Genomic DNA, 8,453 nt, shown 5'->3' with positions numbered 1-8,453 from the left:
CATTATTCAAAACATTTAGATTCAGTCCGGTCGAGCTTCTTAAAAAAAAAATGCTTCACAGAGAAACATTCGCATTACGTATTTATGATTGCCTTATTCACAGAGCATACAATCGATCTCTCTCAGGAGACTTAGTCGTTGATTAGTTTCAACAAAATGGAGTCCCTCACGGAGGACGCCTTCCTTACTAGCCTCACAGGGCAACTTTTTTCAGCCTCACAGGGCTACTTTTCTATTATTAGCCTCACAGAGCTACTTTTTTTATAAGCCTCGCAGAGCTTTGATTTCAGCCTCGCAGGGCTTCTTTTTTTAAAAGCCTCACAGAGCTTTCATTTAAGCCTCACAGGGCTACTTTTTTATACTTCGCCGAGCTTCCATTTCAGCCTCACAGGGCCACTTTTTTATGCCTCACTAGGCCACATTCAAAGAGCATCTGATGAACCTCGCAAAGCTACTTGTTAGCCGCACAAGGCTGATATTCCCACAAAGGGAGTCGCGTTCATACAAACCTACAACGTAATGGGAGCTAAAAGTTTGCGCCATTTGTCGTATCCTTGAACTCCTGATTTTCGGCCCAACGCCGCGTTTCTATTTTCGGAAACGTCTGGAGCCACAACTCGTTCTTAACACGTCACTCATAAAACTCGACGAGACGCTTGTTCGCGTCCTTGTTTGCCGTCCGAGAATCGAGACGAGAATTTCTCTCAACCATCTCCTCGTTTCAAGCTCTCTCTCCTTCTACATTCGTCCGAAACCGACAACTTTCGTCAAGTTAATCTTCAACTTACTCTGAGTAAATAAACACCGAGCTAAATATTCATTTTGAATTTACCGACTATTTTGTTTTCACTATTCCGACGGCTTATCCTCTACACTTACCTTGTCTTTAGAGGGGAAGAAGTTTATTAAGAAGTGTAGCTAAACAAGAACAGAGTTTGAAAATAACCATTTTAACTTCAAAAGTAATTCATCAAATGTCGAATAGTAATTTTATACATCTACAAAGTGGACACGATGTAACAGGCGTTTATCTCTTTCGATGGTCCAAAGAATTAGCAAAACTAATATAACATTTAATATTTATCCTCTCTAAATAACAAAAAAAAAACTGATTTAAAAAAAATTCGTATATGTAATTACAAATGCTATGGTGATATGAAATATTCTTCAAGAAACTAATTTCAGCCTCAATCTAATTTTTTTTTTCAATTCTCAACATCACATTTAAAAAGGTTTTGATGAATTTTAAAAGGCCACAAAATTTAAATTTTTCCGAGGTGAAATGATTTTATCGTAATTTTGACAAATGTGCGTGCCTTGAATCAAAAATATGCCAATTTTCTATCAGATATATTGAAATAACTTAAAAAGATTGAGGAATGTTCTTGTGTAGCCGATAATTCGAGAGAAACACTCTCTCGGCTTATAGGCCTTTACGAGTCGGCAATCTCCCTCCAAATCCTCCTTACACGCACACACACGACGGCTGAGCTGTCGTGTCATGAACGGTTGTCGTCAATTCACTTACGATCCTCAGCGAGAGTGGACGCGTGTCTCCCGTTCAGCCAGTGCAGTGTACATATAAAGTTGCACAGTTCTGATACTGTTTCATGATAATTTTTGAATCATCCGTTTTTTATGAAATCGGATTTCTAAAATCGTTGTCTAACGTCCGTCATAATCCCGCTGTGCGTGTTCGGCTGAAATACCTATTAGTAAAAATAATATATTCAAAGATACCTAGCTCTTAAAATTTTGCATATAAATGCCAACGGATAATCCTTTAACAAACCTTAACACCATCTACTGACAGAAAAGGTCCACATTTCTCGATAATTGAATTTTTCACTTGTACCCCTCGTTCCGGGGGGTTTAAAATGCACTCTAGTATGCTTTTGATCAATTTTGGAATACATTTGCAAAATGCACTCTGACATACTTTCACAAATTTTTGAAGAAAAGCTATGCCACTGACTCAATTTAATTGAGAACCTCACTCGTTTTTGCGCATTCAGATTCCTCAATAAAAAAAAACTTCAATTAAAACAGATAATTAATTTGTATTGCAGAGCTCGTTGAGCCTGATCATTGATTCCAAATTCCACGGAACAGCGCTGAGGATATTGCGATTAAGGGTTTTGATGACGTGGCCAAGTATTTATTTTTATTGAGATCCTGATTAATGTTACAATACAGATTGTTTTACCAAGGTCCTAATTTAATTTAGTTTGATTGATTCAGATGCAGATAAATTTTTTTTAATAGATGCAGATAAATTTTTTAATTTTAAGATGTTTTATTCAAAATCCTAAAATTGCAAAGCTTTCCAGTTTAAGTTTAAACAACTAGTAGCTACTTGAAAGCATGTGATAAATATGATAATTTAAAAATTTTAAAATTTTAAAATGATTTAATATCAGGAAGTGCTAATTCGTTTTTTTTTTCAAATCAGCCATTTCAATAACAAAAAAGCAAAAAAGTAGTGTTTTCTAACTCTCAAATTAGATTTAAAAAAAAAATTTCAAATCTGTCCACGTGCACATCCGGGGACGGGGGTTGGGATTTGCCAAATTTCCACGCTTGTCCACGGATGGGAGGAGGGGGTCTAAAATCTCATTTATCTGTCCAAGTGGTCTCTGAACAGCCTCAGCTTTGAATAGCGATTGAAGACTCTGATACCGAAAAACCGTGCTAATTCTGGAGAGCCAAGACCACGTAGAGAAAGACCTCAGTGTATTGTCGAGCAAATGAACCCTCAAACTGCTAGTTATTTCCGACCGTGTAATATAAATTGGTTTTTTTTCCTTAGCGTGTTTTACTAAATAGTTGCATTTCTGCCGCAGCATTTGATGGTGGCGCTTTTTGATTTTGTCCGTCGATTTTCCCTAGAGTTCCGAATCTTGTAATGAATAATTTTTGATACTAGAGTGCATTTTAAACCCCCCGGAACGAGGGGTACAAGTGAAAAATTCAATTATCGAGAAATGTGGACCTTTTCTGTCAGTAGATGGTGTTAAGGTTTGTTAAAGGATTATCCGTTGGCATTTATATGCAAAATTTTAAGAGCTAGGTATCTTTGAATATATTATTTTTGCTAGTATGCTTTTGATCAATTTTGGAATACATTTGCAAAATGCACTCTGACATACTTTCACAAATTTTTGAAGAAAAGCTATGCCACTGACTCAATTTAATTGAGAACCTCACTCGTTTTTGCGCATTCAGATTCCTCAATAAAAAAAAACTTCAATTAAAACAGATAATTAATTTGTATTGCAGAGCTCGTTGAGCCTGATCATTGATTCCAAATTCCACGGAACAGCGCTGAGGATATTGCGATTAAGGGTTTTGATGACGTGGCCAAGTATTTATTTTATTGAGATCCTGATTAATGTTACAATACAGATTGTTTTACCAAGGTCCTAATTTAATTTAGTTTAATTGATTCAGATGCAGATAAATTTTATCTAGTTTTATTAAGATGTTTTATTCAAAATCCTAAAATTGCAAAGCTTTCCAGTTTAAGTTTAAACAACTAGTAGCTACTTGAAAGCATGTGATAAATATGATAATTTAAAAATTTTAAAATGATTTAATATCAGGAAGTGCTAATTCGTTTTTTTTTTTTAAATCAGCCATTTCAATAACAAAAAAGCAAAAAAGTAGTGTTTTCTAACTCTCAAATTAGATTTAAAAAAAAAATTTCAAATCTGTCCACGTGCACATCCGGGGACGGGGGTTGGGATTTGCCAAATTTCCACGCTTGTCCACGGATGGGAGGAGGGGGTCTAAAATCTCATTTATCTGTCCAAGTGGTCTCTGAACAGCCTCAGCTTTGAATAGCGATTGAAGACTCTGATACCGAAAAACCGTGCTAATTCTGGAGAGCCAAGACCACGTAGAGAAAGACCTCAGTGTATTGTCGAGCAAATGAACCCTCAAACTGCTAGTTATTTCCGACCGTGTAATATAAATTGGTTTTTTTTCCTTAGCGTGTTTTACTAAATAGTTGCATTTCTGCCGCAGCATTTGATGGTGGCGCTTTTTGATTTTGTCCGTCGATTTTCCCTAGAGTTCCGAATCTTGTAATGAATAATTTTTGCTATTAGTTTACGAATGTGAACTGGTGAACTGTGTAAATTTAGTCGATCATTTTTGCTAAGAGCACTGATATTTTGATATCGATTTCATTGCTAGCCATTTGTGGAGAGTTGCACAACAGAAGCGACATCTTGCGAAAATAAGAATAAGTGTAGCTCGTTCAAAGCTCCCGCGCTTCATTTTTGCAACTGGAGCGACATCTGTCTGAGAAATTTGTACCTACTCTGTTTCTGAATTGCGTGCTGCATACCCACCGGGCTAATATGGCAAAGACGTGCTCAAGCTGCTCCGGTACGATCAGCGGAATTGAGTTTATGGTTTGTCGTGGCATTTGTGGAAAAGAATTTCATCTCAGCTGTGTTAGCATCAGCAATACCGCAGCCCGATCCTTAAAAAACACTGTCAAAAAATGTATACTGGATGTGTGATGACTGCGCCGAACTTTTCGAAAATGCACATTTTCGAAACCTTGCTTTTGCCCCACCTCCTCAGCAGACAGAAGTAGCTCAGCTTAGAGAAGCCATTTCAGAACTTCGTTCTGAAATAAAATTGCTGTGCACTAAACCACTGCCACGCCTGTTCCAGTACTCACGCCTGCTCGTCCTGATTTTCGTCGTGCGCTCAAACGGTTGCGGGCTCCGGATCCTGCTGTTAACGAACCTTGCAAATTGGGTGCAAATAAATCTTCCGCAGACGTTGTTTCGGTTCCTATATGCGCCAGCGAAACCGAGAAGCTTTTCTGGTTGTACATTTCGCGCATTAAACCAGAAGTAAGCGAAAACAGCGTCATGGAGATGGTAAAAGCGAACTTCGAAGCTGACTCTTCGCAAGTTGTAAAACTGGTACCTAGAGGCACCGACGTGAGCTCCATGAGATTTGTATCATTTAAAGTGGGTCTCGATCCTGAGCTCAAAGATAAGGCCCTCAACCCCGAATCCTGGCCAAACGGTTTGAGTTTTCGCGAGTTTATAAATTACGACCGAAATGGTCAATTTCGTGGACCTTTCTAACGATGACCATGAGCCCCATCTGCCGACGGATTGCGGAACTCATTGGGCCCCTTTACCAAATAACCCATGCTTTTATGCTGACGAAACTGTAGACGGTGAACTGACCAACGGATCCATACCCTCAATCTTAAACTGGACATCGGGACGCACCAATCATGCCCATTGGGAAGTTCTCTACTCTGGCCACCAACGACCGTCTGTTCCTGTAAAAAGTCGTCCCGTTTTCCGGTCAGGTGGTCCAGGGGGAGGCTTCCAATTGCCATGTCATGGCAAGAATTTGTTTTCTTCGAACATTTCGTCTAGTCACCCATCTTTGCCTTCTAGTGATGCATCCGCTACCCATTACAATGAAAAAGTTTATGCTGATATCAATCCAGTGCTGCAGCGCTCAGTTCACGATTGTTTGCCCAACAGCGATATTTCATCGGCATCTAACTGGATATCGGGACGCACCAATCATGCCAATTGGGAAGTTCTCTACTCTGGCCACCAACGACTGTCTGTTCCTGTAAAAAGTCGTCCCGTTTTTCGGTCAACGGCAAGTATTCTTCATTAATGACCATATCGCCTAGTCACACACCTCTGGTTTCTAGCTCCGCCTAGAGTGTGCCGGACCAACCATCCAGAATCGTGTCTTCGTGCCGCTCTAATCATGGAGCATGGTACTACTACCAAAACGTCCATGGTTTACGCACCAAAACTGAAGTGTTGTATTTGGCAACGAATGATTGCAGTTACGATGTGGTCATTCTGACTGAAACTGGGCTGACTGACTCCTTCGATTCGGCTCAGATTTTTGGAAATCAGTACGCTGTTTTTCGCTGTGATCGTAGTCCGCGAAATAGCGTCAAAAAAAGCTTCGGAGGTGTTCTGATTGCAGTGAAATAATGCCACGCCAGCAGTTTTGTCGACACAGAAAATGGAAACGAACTGGAACAAGTTTGTGTTGCTGCCACAATTAATGGTAAAAGATTCCTATTCTGTGCTGTTTATATCCCACCTGATAAGAGCTGCTGTGCCCAGGTAGTCGAGTCCCACGTGGCTTCTATCCGTGAATTGTATGCTAAGGCTTCTCGTGATGATTCCGTGCTGGTTTGTGGTGACTATAACCAGCCTCGTTTGATGTGGAGAAAATGCGAAATTGGAGCTCAACTTTTAAACGTAAAACCCCTTAGTGCTGCTGCCTCTTGCTTGATCGATGGTACAAATTCGTTGAGTCTGTCTCAGTTTAATGCAGTCAGGAATCACGTTGGAAGGACATTGGATCTAGTTTTTGGTCCGAGTGAGGAAAAGATTGATGTCAGTACAGCTCCTGAAGTATTAGTACCGGTTGATTTGTATCACCCTCCGATTATCTTTGACTTACCAGTTGCTTCAACCCCCAAAGAGACTCCATCAAATGTAGAATACACTTCGTTATGTTTGAATCAGCTTGAAAATAAGAAGCAAGTTGATGCCATATACACCGACATCAAGGCTGCATTCGATGCCATTGATCATCAAATTCTTCTTGCTAAGCTTGGCATTCATAATAATATGATTGATAGGCTCAAGTCATTTTTAACTGAAAAGTGCATAAGAATTAAAATTGACGATAGCATCTCCTTGCCTTTTATAAACCGATCTGGCGTCCCTCAGGGTAGTAACTTGGGGCCTTTGTTATTTGCATTATTTTTCAACGATTTGATAACCAGTTTAGACGATGGAACAAAAATTGGATATGCTGATGATCTGAAAATATTCGTTCCAATAGAATGCGCTGCGGACTGTGAATACCTTCAATCGTTGTTAGACCACTTTGATGGATGGTGTAGACGTAACAAATAATCTGTTAGTGTCTCAAAGTGTTCTGTGATAACCTTTCACCGGAAAAAATCGCCTATTCTATTTGACTACTACATCGGCAATGAGCATATAAAAAGAGTCTTCGAAGTTAATGATCTTGGTGTTATCCTTGATGATCAGCTTACCTTCAACAATCAACGTTCTTCGGTAATTAATAAGGCCAATCGACAACTCGGCTTATCTCTAAAATATCGCGAGAATTTAAAGACCCGTATTGCTTGAAGTCACTTTACTGTGCACTCGTCCGATCAATTATTGAGCACGCTGCAATCGTTTGGGCTCCGTATCAGCTCAGCTGGATTTTACGAATCGAACGTGTACAAAAACGGTTTATTAGATTCGCTTTACGCCATTTGCCTTGGAGTCATCCCGAAGATCTGCCCCCTTATTCTCATCGATGCCAGCTTGGGCTTAGATACTCTTGAACGTCGCCGAAAAACTCAACAGGCCACGTTCGTCGCAAAAATGTTGAACGGAGAAGTGCAATCCCCAAACCTGCTAAGGATGATCAGCTTTAGAGCTCCGTCGAGAACGTCACGATCTCATTCGCTGTTGTCGAATCGAACTCATAGGACATCTTACGGCTACAATGAACCAATCAGCGCACTGATGCGCATATTCCAGGATGCTGAGCACTTACATCAGTTCGGAGAACCATCAAGCCGTTTTGTTCGTCGTTTACACCAATCAAGATTGTTTAATTCTTTGTGATCGTGTACTTATTCATTTAAACACATTTGTTCGATGAATTAATAATAATAAACAAATAAATAAATAAATAAATAAATCTTTTTGGACAAAACTTTCAAACAAAAACTAAACTTTTTAAAATGTTTCAAATCAATTATCAACTTTCCTCAAGACTTCAAGTAATTTTGAGTTCAGCGAAAATACTTATAGTAGTTTTCTATTTGTTTACTTTTCCTCATTAAACGAATTTAAAAAAAATCTTGATCGTTTTGCAGGTTTCAAAAAATTGGTTTAATGAAATCAAGTTTGTTTAACTTTCTGCAGCAATTTCAAAAATATTTGTACCTATTACCGAATTAAAAAAAAGCTGTTGAATTTAACTTTTTTAGATCATGCATTATCGTCATCCACAAAATATTATTCCTTAATTAAATGAAGAATAATAAATAGAATCAGATTCCGATTTTTTTCTAAAATGTAGGTCAGGTAGTTTAACAGTTTTAAATTATTGATTTCGCTTAAAACTGACACTATTTAAAGCTTCATATAACCAATAGTAAATGTGATAGTCAAAATTTGACAAACGTTTCGAGTTCAGGACGCTAAAACATACCGATTCAATCATAAAAACATAAGCACTAAAATGTTTCTCACAGACATGTTTATTGAAGAAAAAATCCTTGAATATTTTGTTTTAATGTTACTTTGATTTATCGGCCTAGCGGTGAAAAGTGATGTCCTTTTTAGTAGGGACATCTAAAGATTATGAAATTTTTATATAGATGGATAGAAGGTTAGAAGAAATGA

The sequence above is a fragment of the Uranotaenia lowii genome, chromosome 3, assembly GCF_029784155.1.
Source record: "Uranotaenia lowii strain MFRU-FL chromosome 3, ASM2978415v1, whole genome shotgun sequence".
NCBI lineage: Eukaryota > Metazoa > Arthropoda > Insecta > Diptera > Culicidae > Uranotaenia > Uranotaenia lowii.
This window is presented reverse-complemented; position numbering follows the sequence as displayed.